The following is a 12,170-nucleotide window of genomic DNA, read 5'->3' on the forward strand; positions in this document are numbered from 1 at the left end:
GGCCTCAATTATTTTTTAATATATGACATTGCCATGTTAAGAAGAGAAGGCCAACTAAGAACACAGTTTACTGAAATTATATCACAGGTTTTATGTGGAAATGAAACTCAAAATGTCAAACTTGTAGTCTTTCTTTAAAGTCAAATGAATTTATGTATTTTAAAATTATTTCTTTTTGATAAAATTTTTTTAAATTTTTGAATATTTATCATTTAAAATATGGATTCCTTAGTGCCATATTCTAAGTTGAACTCAGCTTTCTTGCCTTACACACTATAATTTGTTTTCAGTATTAGTTCTTTGTCCTGCAATCACTTTCTAATAGTGATTCATAAAAGAGCTATTAAGTGCATTGGCAATATGAGATACAAAATGCATTCATATATAAACTAATAATCAATTCAAAACACATTATAGCAATTCTTGGAAGGTGGGTTTGAGGCTAATGGGTCATCATTTGTTTTAGCATCTCAAGTAGTAGAACGTGGATGTCTGAAAATATTCATTTGATCTAAAATTATATATAAATTATTTTTAAAATAAAAGCCATACAATATAGGTGAAGATATAGTGAGGGGGAAAAAAGAGACAGATAAGAAAGTAAAGTTTTAATACTCAGTGTTTACTGGACCTATATGTATTAAATGAGAACTATCTGGATAATTCAAAAAAGAAAATTTGTATTTTTAATTCTCAAAATTAACAAACTTCATTGAACATCTATTATGCATGAGATACATAAGGGCTTCCATTATTTAGCTATGTTCAGAGGAAAGCTTTCACTTTTTACTCTATATTACATGTCTAGACAGAGACTTAGTTTTTACCCAGAACTAAAGGACACTTAAATAATTTATTTCTAGGTGCAAGGATTTATCTTCCAACTTTTTTCATTCCTCCATCAATCAGGCCAGTCCCTAACTAAACAGATGGGATTTTCACCAAGCTCTGATGGCTAGCAGGCATTGTTGAGTCAAGAGTGAAAATTAATTCCATAGACAATGACCTTCTTCTGAAAATGCTTACATAGTCAAGGTTTGCATTCAATCACACAAGGAAGATATAGTCTACTTGATTTAAGAGAGGCCTTTTCTTCTATTACTACTGCTTGCTATTGAAAAGGAACTCGTGGGGAGGTTATTTGTCAGAAGACAGGGTTCTCTGCCTCATTCCAAATGATGAGGTTCAGATCATTTAAAATATGGTTTCTCCATTTGTGAAGGAGGAGAGTAATGCTCTTCTCCTCTCCAATGACAACAATAGTGTCCACTGCAACAATACAGTCCAGTGCATCTAGAGGTAAAGTAATTTGTAAAGCATTTTAAATACTGGTAGCATTTTTACGTGCCTACCCCATTGCAAAAAGTTTGTTAACTTTATTTCAGTCGGGCCCAGAGTAATAATAATGAGGAAGTATTATTAGTTCCATTTTACATGCTAAGAGACTCATTTTCAGTAATATTATGTGGCTTGGCCAAGGTAACATTTCAAGTTAGTGCTAGAAACAAGATTTAGTACTGTATGTTCTGACTTCAAGTTCAGAGCTCTCTTAATTCTCCCACCTCTCCCATTCAAACAAACAACATCATAACCATAATCTCTCCACATTGTTCAGTGTGTTGAAGTAACTCTCCCTGTAAATTCTCTAAACTTTAAACTAGACTTTTCTCTTCCACTGACAGTCATGAAGACTCTGTAGCCATAAGAGACGACTAACAAAAATAACCTTTCATAGTTTTACTTGTGGTTAAAACAATCCTTATCCCAAAATATTTGGATTCAGCCATTAAACCATACTACTCTGCCTTTTAAACATATTTTTAATGGAGTAAAGCTTACATGCTATCAATACAGCTTTTTAAAAAGAAAGTTTCTAACTTTAGCTCAATTTTAATAATAATGTTAGGATATTTTCTCAACCTACAAAAACTAATTAATTCACCGCCTGGCTCAGTGCCTCAAATGGATTAAATATAAAACATAAAAATTGCTTTCAGTTAAGGGGCAATGAGATGAGATGGCATGAGAACTTAGTAAAAGACTCACAAGATCAAAGACGGCACATTGGCAGCAGGTCAGGGGTATCTGTTTAAGCAGAGCTGCTCTCATGGTTCAAACAATTGGCATTTATGTGAAGCTATAAATAAGCAAGCTCTATCAAGAAAGTGTTCCCAGCTTCTGCTTTTCAGAAACCTCTGAGGAGAGGTGTATTTATCCTGGAATTTAGTGTTTATTGGCTACCAACGGTTTTAGAACCAAGTATCATTGTGATAAAGGGAAGGCTAGCCCTAGATTTGAAAAAGAAAAAAACAAAACTGCAGAAGATAGTTTTAAGATTCATTTTGTGTATTCTATAATTCTAAATTTCTTCTTTTAGCCTTTAGGAGTAGGATTCAGATTATATTCATATTTGTTTTGCTCCTTCCTAGCACATATTTTGGCATACAATGGGCTTTCCAAAAAATATTTGATTTCAGAATATTTAGGGCAGGGGTCCCCAAACTATGGCCCGCGGACCGCATGCAGCCCCCTGAGGCCATTTATCCGGCCCCCACCGCACTTCTGGAAGGGGCACCTCTTTCATTGGTGGTCAGTGAGAGGAGCATAGTTCCCATTGAAATACTGGTCAATTTGTTGATTTAAATTTACTTGTTCTTTATTTTAAATATTGTATTTGTTCCCATTTTGTTTTTTTACTTTAAAATAAAATATGTGCAGTGTGCATAGGGATTTGTTCATAGTTTTTTTATAGTCCAGCCCTCCAGTGGTCCGAGGGACAGTGAACTGGCCCCCTGTGTAAAAAGCTTGGGGACCCCTGATTTAGGGTGTTAATTCAGGGATACTAACAAACAATATATCTGTCAGGGAGCCAGTATAATAGAGTCAGTGATTAGAATCTGGAGTCAAACTGTCTGGGATCAAAGATTCATTGCATTACTCCCTAATTTTATGATCTCACTCATTATAAAAAAGAAAAAAAGACTGGTCTAAATCCATTAAATAAAATATGGTATGTAATAAACTTAGCACCATGCCCAACCAATAGTAAGTGCTCAATAAACATTAGCACTCATTGTTATTGTTATTGGTCTGGAGTCCAATAGTCACCAACTTTAATCATCAAATCTTTGTGACTCACAGAGAGAAATGAGTGATGAATGATGACTCTACCAGGTGAATACCAACTGGATAAGTGACTACACAAAAGAGTGGAGATAAATGACTAGAGGGATATTACAGGAGCTGTACTTCAGGGATCTATCTTTGGCATCCTCTAATCAATATTTTTATCAGTGACTTGGTTGGAAATTTACTATATATAAAGACCATTTGACATATCTGGTATGAAATGGCATCTAACAATCTATAATTCAGCCTTTCTCAGCTTCTCACTAAAATATTTGTGAAAAGCAGGCAAATTATCAAAATATCAAAAACTGAAAGTGATAATACATGCATTGTGGGAATCCAAAAGGCATTTGCACTATAAACATGATTTAAGCAGTTTCTACATTAATTTGTCACAATCAATAGTATCATGAAATATATTCATTTTATCCAACTAATATTTATTGATTACTTACAATGTGTTTAGCATAGTTCTAGGAACTGGGATCTACTGGTGAATAAAACACAGATTCCTGTCCTCGTGAAACAGAGAGATAGACAAGAGTAACCATAGTCAATAAATAAAGTAAAAATATTTTGTGTTATAGATGGTCATAAATGATAAGAAATAAAATGGAGTGATAGAGAATATTGGCAGAGGGTGGGAGTTGCAGTATTAAACAGGTGTGGTCAAGGAAAGCCTCACTGAAAAGATGGAATTGAAGCCAAAGCTCAAGAATGGCTTGAAGAGCCTGACCAGGCAGTGGTGCAGTGGGAGAATCAGACTGGGATGCAGAGGACCCAGGTTCAAAACCCCGAGGTCACTGCTTAAGTGCAGGCTCATCCGCCTGGAGCGGGGTGGGGGGTGGGGGGGGCTCACCAGTTTGAGTGCGGGATTGCTGGCTTGAGCAAGGGGTCACTCACTCTGCTGTAGTCCCCAGTCAAGGCACATGTTATGAGAAAGCAATCAGTGGACAACTGAGGTGCTGCAACAAAGAATTGATGCTTCTCAACTCTCTCCCTTCCTGTCTGTCTGTCCCTCTCTCTGACTCTCTCTCTCTCTCTGTCAAAAAAAAAAAAAGAGAGAGAGAGAGAGAGTGGCTTGAAGAAAGTAAGAGAGTTGGCTAGAAAGGCATTTGAAAGAGAAATATTTCAGGTAGAGAGAAGAGCTGGAGGAAAGGCTCTGAGGTTGGAAGAAAGAAGGAAAATCATCTTTGTTCATGTTTCTTAAGTGAACAAAATAAAAAGTGAACCAGAGAGTTTGTTTTAAGAAAAAGAATAATATAGCCTGACCAGGCAGTGGCACAGTGGATAGAGTGTCAGAAAGGGACGCAGAGGACCCAGGTTCGAGGCCCCGAGCTCTCCAGCTTGAGCGTGGGCTCATCTGGTTTGAGCAAAAAGCTCGCCAACTTGTTCCCAAGGTTGCTGGCTCAAGCAAGGGGTTACTCAGTCTGCTGAAGGCCCGCAGTCAAGGCATACATGAGAAATCAATCAATGAACAACTAAGGTGTCACAATGAAAAACTGATGATTGATGCTTCTCATCTCTCTCCATTTCTGTCTGTTTCTCCCTATCTATTCCTTTCTCTGACTCTCTCCCCGTCTCTGTAAAATAAATAAATAAAAATAAATAAATAAATTTTAAAAAGAAAAAGAGGAATATATATATTGATAACAGAGCCAAAATCACAATTTTTAAAAGACCAAATCAAATCAAATGAAGTTTAATAAAGATAAATGTGAAGTATTGCAATTGCATTTAAAAAGGAGTGCCTAACTACCATATAGCAAAGACATAGTTGAACAACAGGATACGTCAGAGACACTTGAGGACTTTAGTTGATTTTTTTTAAATCAATTGGAATCAACACTTGGAGAGGCTGTCAAAATAACTCTGATGTTAAAAGGCAGTCCTGCCATGTGGTAACTCCAACTAGGAAATTGGTATTTCAGCCCACTCTACCTGGTTGGTCAAATCCTAAAGTATTGTACACTAATTAATTCAGTGTTCTGCAGTTAAAGGTGTACTCAGAGGAGTACAAACATTATGTCAAGAACACTAAGGAAGGGCTCTGGCTGGTTGGCTCAGTGGTAGAGTGTCGGCCTGGCGTGCAGAGGTCCCGGGTTCGATTCCCGGCCAGGGCACACAGGAGAAGTGCCCATCTGCTTCTCCACCCCTCCCCCTCTCCTTCCTCTCTGTCTCTCTCTTCCCCTCCTGCAGTGACGCTCCATTGGAGCAAGGATGGCCCGGGCACTGGGGATGGCTCCTTGGCCTCTGCCCCAGGTGCTAGAGTGGCTCTGGTCACGACAGAGCGAAGCCCCGGAGGGGCAAAGCATCGCCCCCTGGTGGGCGTGCCGGGTGGATCCCGGTCGGGCACATGTGGGAGTCTGTCTGACTGTCTATCCCCCTTTCCAGCTTCAGAAAAATACAAAAAAAAAAAAAAAGAACACTAAGGAAGAGTATGATATCTGAGAAACAGTTTGTGCGACTGAAACTGAAAAGCCAGAAAAGGAAAGGCATGGGCTGGGCATAAGAACATACTTTAATAGTTACAAAGAAAGTATATTTATATATATTTGGGCTCTTTCCCATAGTGTTTCTTGTTGAATCTTCACAAATTCCAGAGGTAATTATTATTACCTTTATTGCAACCTCATTTTTAAACCAAAGATTGAGACTCAAAGAGTTTGAAGCGAGTCCAGGTTTGACTTGGGCCTTTGGGCATGAACACATATGCTCCACTGAGCATGGCTTCAATCTAAGTAAACTCACTGAAGTCTCAGGATGTGCATGGCTGCTTCCCAAATTCTGCATTTCAAACTCTCCTCTACCGGGTCCCTGACATACGGAGGTTGTGTTCCAAGTTGCCAATGACAGTCAATGAACTAAAACCAGTCTTATTTCTTTCTCTCTTTTGCTGTTTCTCTTCTTTTAGCTCTCATTACACTCAATACATTTCACTCTTCCTTCCACCTTGAATATTTATTAATATTTCCCTGGCGAGGTCGCTCAGTGGGTAGACTGTCATCCTAGCACTGTTCCACCCTAGTCATGGCATGTAGGAGAAGCAACCAATGAGTGCACAACCAAATGGAACAATGAGTTAATGCTTCTCTCTCTCTCTTTCTCTTCCCAACCCTCCCCCTCAAATCAGTAGAAAAATTGTTTCAAAAAATGTATAGGCCCTGGCTGTTTGGCTCAGTGGTAGAGCGTCGGCCCAGAGTGTGGATGTCCTGGGTTCAATTCTCAGCCAGGGCACACAGAGAAGCGCCCATCTGCTTCTCCACCCCTCCCCCTCTCCTTTCTCTCTGTCTCTCTCTTCCCCTCCCACAGCCAAGGCTCAACTGGAGTAAAGTTGGCCTGCGTACTGAGGATGGCACCATGGCCTCCACATCAGGCACTAGAATGGCTCTGATTGTAATGGAGGAACGCCCCAGATGGGCAGAGCATCACCCCCTTGTGGGCTTGCTGGGTGTATCCCTGTTGGGCACATGCGGTAGTCTGTCTCTCTGCCTCCCCTCTTCTCACTTCGAATAATACACACACAGAAAAAATTTATGAATGTATATTAAAATACCTACCACGTCAATGGAAGAGAGGGGTGCATATAAAGAAATAAAAATGAATAATAGGCCATATCTAGGAAGTTGGAAATATATATGCATCATAACTTAATCATCCCTTTTCTAGGTATATTATCTAGAAAAACTTGCATGGTTGTAAAAGAAGACAGGTAAAAAGATATTTCTACAATGTAGGTAGCATTGTTTGTAATCTTAGAAAATTGAATAGAACCTAAAGCAGGGGTCTCAAACTCGTGGCCCACGGGCCGCATGTGGCCCGCCAAACAATTTTGTGCGGCCCGCAGACTAATCCATGAAGTTCAAAATATAGTGTTGCGTAACAGTTGCCTTTTGTAGACCTAGTGCGGCCCGCCGAACGGCTGTGATCTTGCTCTGCGGCCCACATGAGTCCTAAAGATTCATCAGTAGAAAAATGGGTGAGCAGAAAGGTAAAATGAGTGAACCAGAGCAATAGAGAAGTATAAAGGTCATAAAAGGAACATGAGTGGCAGAAACTTACAGAATATGTATAATAGGGTGCCACTTATAAACATATGTAGACATACAAAGGAATATTGTGTGTGTGTGTGCATATATATGGCATAAATATATATATATATATTTATATATATAAATATATATATTTATTTCTCTGCTTGCCTCCATTCTTTCAAGAGTTGTTGTTCTCCTTGTCACTTCACTTTCATCTCTGTTCCTCCTTATCACTTCACTTTCTCCTGTGTTCATATGTATTTATTTGCTCTTTTCTGGGGCTGTGGTCAAGTCTCCAGCAAAGATGAGATAAGTAAAAAGACCCAGCTGGAAATTCTTCCAACTGGATATTAAGCTTTATTTTTCTCATGCTCCTTACCTATGTATCTTTGCTTAGAAGGCCTATCTCCATTGCCTGATATAAAATTCTCACCCCTTGCTCAAGCCAGCAACCTTGGATCCAAGCTGGTGAGCTTTGCTCAAACCAAATGAGCCCACGCTCAAGCTGTCAACCTCGGAGTCTCGAACCTGGGTCCTCCGCATTCCAGTCCGACACTCTATCCACTGCGCCACTGCCTGCCTGGTCAGACATCATCTCTCCTATTTTCTAAGCATCTTTCTCAACCACTGTTTTAAGCATGCCTTGATAAATTGTTTATATATGTCTGTCACTCTACTAGATGTCTGTCTTTAGATTGCCTCTAGAGACCATGGGTTTTATCTTCCACGTGTCTGTATCTCTCCTCAACACTTAACACAGGTGGCAGACCACAGAAGGTGGTCCACAAATATTTGTTCAATCCTGAAACTTTGTTATCTGAAGACCATTTGATTTCTGTATACCATATTGCCTAGAGCCCATACCATTCTTTCTCAATCTCCTGAAAATAGTTTTATGAGTTGTAACCAGACCTAATTAAACTATGGATCAATTACTTGTCCCCTTCTTACCTTGGTAGACTTCTGACTTAAAATACCCATTATCTCATTCCTATAATAGCCCTCAGTTCCACTGTTCTACCCTTTATGTGCAGTGTGTGTGTGTGTGTGTGTGTGTGTGTGTGTGTGTGTGTGTTTCCTCTTTCATACCAATTTTACTGTAAAGCCAGGAGCTGCCATCATGGCCATTCACATGCAGGTTCGCATTGGATTCGGACAGTCGGTAAAGAAACAACGGAGCCACAATCTGGTGGGCCATAGTCTTTAATCCTAGCTTGCACCCGGCGGGCAAGTAAAAACACACACTGGGCTCCAAAACCCAATCACATTCAGTGCTCACAAAGCTACTGATTTATCCGAGTTTCCTAGAATCAAAGGTTTCTAGCTCACCAGCCTTATTCTCCTCAGTTCCCCATCTCCTTCCTTATCCCAGATACAAACTCTGTACAAACTGGCATCTCACTCAGCACTCCGCCATCTTGGCTGCTTTTCCTGGCCTCCTCCACGTGGCCTCCTTCTGCTGCTGGCTCTACTTTCTCTGCTAATGATCCCAGGAACCAAGAGCGCAAACTCTCGTCCGCCCCCATTTTATATATTAGCTTCACAACCTAGTCTAATCCAATATACAAAATAGGGAAATCTCTAATACAAAGTCACTTCTCTGAGGCATGATTGGATTGTACCGCCCCACATCAAAAAGGGTGGAAAAGGCTTAATCCCAAAACCAAGCCCCAGGCTACAATGATCCCCAACTCACATCAATATCACCTGGGCGATGGCCTCACGTGGGCAGTGACATTTTTAACAAAGTGAGCATAATACATTTTATCTGCCCAACAGAGCCAAAAACTGATGGGCCAACATCTTTAATCCTAGCTTGCACCCGGCGGGCAAGTAAAAACACACACTGGGCTCCAAAACCCACTCACATTCAGTGCTCACAAAGCTACTGACTTAATCCGAGTTCTCCTAGAATCAAAGGTTTCTAGCTCACCAGACTTATTCTCCTCTGTTCCCCATCTCCTTCCTTCTCCCTGCACAAACTACACAAACTAGCATCTCACTCAACACTCCGCCATCTTATGGCTGCTTCTCCTGGCCTACTCCACGTGGTCTTTCTCTGCTCTCCTCTGCTCTCTCATGCTAATCTCAGGAACCAAGAGCGCAAACTCCCGTTTTGCCCCCACTTTATACTGTAGCTTCACAACCTCTAATCCAATATACAAAGTAGGGAAGTCTCTAATACAAAGTCACTTCTCTGAGGCATGATTGGATTGTACCACCCCACATCAAAAAGGGTGGAAAGGCTTAATTCCAAAACCAAGCCCCAGGCTACAAGGATCCCGCCTGCCCCCAACACACATTAATATCACCTGGGCAATGGCCTCCACATGGGCAATGTTATCTTTTACAAAGTGAGCATAATACATTTTATTTGCCCAACATTTACTTTTTTTTTTTTTTTTTAGAACTGTAAACCACTGCTCAACAAAATTACTTTGTGCCTAGTATTTTCAGGGTAATTTCAATACTACTCGTTTAACATACACCATATACAATATTAACAGATAATATCATCAAGAATTGATTAATGAGCTGCTTTTAAATGAATCTTCCCAATTAACCAGAGGACTAGAAAGTTAATGGAGTTGGAAGAGAAATTACTGAAGGCTCTGGTAGTTTTCTGAATGTCATTCTGAATTAGCAGGTTAGGGAATTTTCTTAGATAGTTCATTTATAATTGAATGCAGTTGAATAATAACCAACACCAAATAAAACTCATTGTGTAGCATAATTCTGATTTTAATAGTTTCTTAGGACCAGAATGGTCAGTGCACACTGTATTTCTCTCTTTTTCTCTCTCTTTATTCATCTTTCTTTCATTCTAGGTTTACATCTGTCCTTACTGAAGCACATCCTTTAGTAATTCTTTCAAAAAAAAATCTAGGGATGGGTGGCAATCAATATAGTCTTTCTTTCTAAAAAGAATTTTACCTTTTAGTTTTAATGATGCATTAGCCCCAGTAGTTTAAATAGGTTGCTCTCCTTTGTCTCCTGACATATATTACTGACAGAAATATGAGTTTACTTACCATGTTTTTAGAGTATTATCTTTTCTCTCCATTTAGGTTTCAACATTTTCTACTTATAAGTTTATTTCTTCTTTTACTATACTATTTCTAGGAATAAATGTATTTTTATTAATCCCACTGTTGGGCAAAGAAGTTTGTAAAATGTATTTCATAGGTTTGCTCGCTTATATTTTGCATTGGCCTGGGCAGCGCCCTGTGTATGTAGTCTGTGAAAAGCCCCAGTGCTTGCCCTTAGGGCGGCAGATTGCGAATTACGGATGACCTTCCTGCTTGGGAGGGGCCATTGTACTACTAATGTTTGGTGGAGAAGAAATTTTTTCCCCAGCCTGGGTTTTGCAAGGAGTGCGGAAGTGGAACTGGAGCTGAGGGGCTTTGGGAGCTCTGCTGAGGCTGGTGGGGGCCTGGAAAGCCAGTAGCCACCATCACAGCCACCTGGCCCATGCAGGTTCGAATTTGATTCGGACAGACGGTAATGAAACAACAGAGCCAAGAACTGGTGGACCACTGGCTTTAATCTTAGCTTGCACCGGGCAGGCAAGAAATACACACAGTGGGAAAACACTTCCCTTTCCATTCATGGCTCCCAAAGCCACTGACTTATCTGAGTTTCCTAGAATCAGAGGTTTCTAGGTCACCAGCCTTATTCACCTCTGTTCCCCATCTCCTTCTCTCTGCACAAACTCTGCACAAACTGGCTTCTCCTTCAGCGCTCCGCCATCTTGGCTGCTTCTCCTCTCTTCCACGTGGCCTTTCTCTGCTCTCCTTTCTATTGCTAATCTCAGGAACCAAGAGAGAGCAAGCTCCCGGTCTGCCCCAGAGTGTAGAAGTCCAAACCTTTAATCCAATATACAAACAACGAAGTCTCTGATACAAAGTCACTTATCTGAAGCATAATGGGATTCCTCATGAGAGTGCACCATCCCACATCATGCAATCAGTAAAGGGTGTGGGGCAAAGCTTAGTCTTAAAACTAAGCCTTAGCTATAATGAACTGGCCTGCTTACAGCCTGTCCCCCACTCCCAATACAAACTATAAGCGAGCAAACATATATATCATATTTACAAACTTATTTGACCAACAAGGCCTTTGGTTCCAGAAGGAACCAGAGAAGATTTCCCAAGTTGTGGAACCAGAGAATGCATCAGGGCCCTGGGAGCTCTGAATGAGAAGGAAGAGGTCTTCCCTGCCTGTTTGCTCATCCACCGGTAGGAGACTTTAATACATGGAATGGCCCACCATTCTTTGGCTCCACTGTTTCTTTACCAACTGTCCGAATTCAGTGAGAACCTGCATGGTCACGATGCAGCAGCCACTGTCCATACACTCACTTATTGCACAAATATACTCTTAATTTAAGAACTCAGCAGATCCCTGTCTAGCTACATTCATAACCCTCAGTTTTACTGTTAGAACAGGTTGAGCCCAGATAGTTTTCTACAATTCTAGAAAATTCTTGATAATTACTTTTTCAACTCTGTGTTTTTTAATACTTCTAGATAATTGTTATACATAAATTAGCACTTATCAGTTTGGTCTCCTTTGCTCTTAACTATACTCTCATACCTTTAAGTCTTTGCTTCTCTACTGTGTTCTAAGCAAATTCACTAGTACTGTATTCTAAGTTATTCTCTCCTTGAGTTGTATTTGGCTTAGAGTTTTTATGTGTTTTGTAATTTTGATTTGCAGACTCATTTTTAGAGATGTGTATTCTTCCTCTTTCCAATTCATTTACTTCTTCCAATCTAGCAGTTTTTTTGGTCTATCTGCACAATTTTCCGGGGAAGCCAGCTCAGATACTTTTATTAAAAGCTTAGAGCTCCTGCCCTGTGACATTAATAAATGCACAGAATTGCTCAGATCCTTCATTAAAGCTAATCTGGATCCTCCTGCTTTCCTGAGCATCTAATTTAGCAAAGTCATAGTCTCCTTCTTAAGAGAGAACTGTCAGACCACTAGTTCCAAGTGATACCCCTG

General features: G+C 40.1%; 1 non-coding gene across 1 annotated transcript; it reads left to right on the forward strand.

The window, feature by feature from the left end:
- The first annotated feature begins 6,290 nt into the window (after positions 1 to 6,290).
- On the forward strand, positions 6,291 to 6,366 carry TRNAS-AGA (transfer RNA serine (anticodon AGA)). Its single transcript has one exon. It is a non-coding gene; the product is annotated as a tRNA-Ser (tRNA).
- The last annotated feature ends 5,804 nt before the right edge of the window (positions 6,367 to 12,170 follow it).

This window comes from Saccopteryx leptura, chromosome 7 (genome assembly GCF_036850995.1).
Source record: "Saccopteryx leptura isolate mSacLep1 chromosome 7, mSacLep1_pri_phased_curated, whole genome shotgun sequence".
Lineage (NCBI taxonomy): Eukaryota > Metazoa > Chordata > Mammalia > Chiroptera > Emballonuridae > Saccopteryx > Saccopteryx leptura.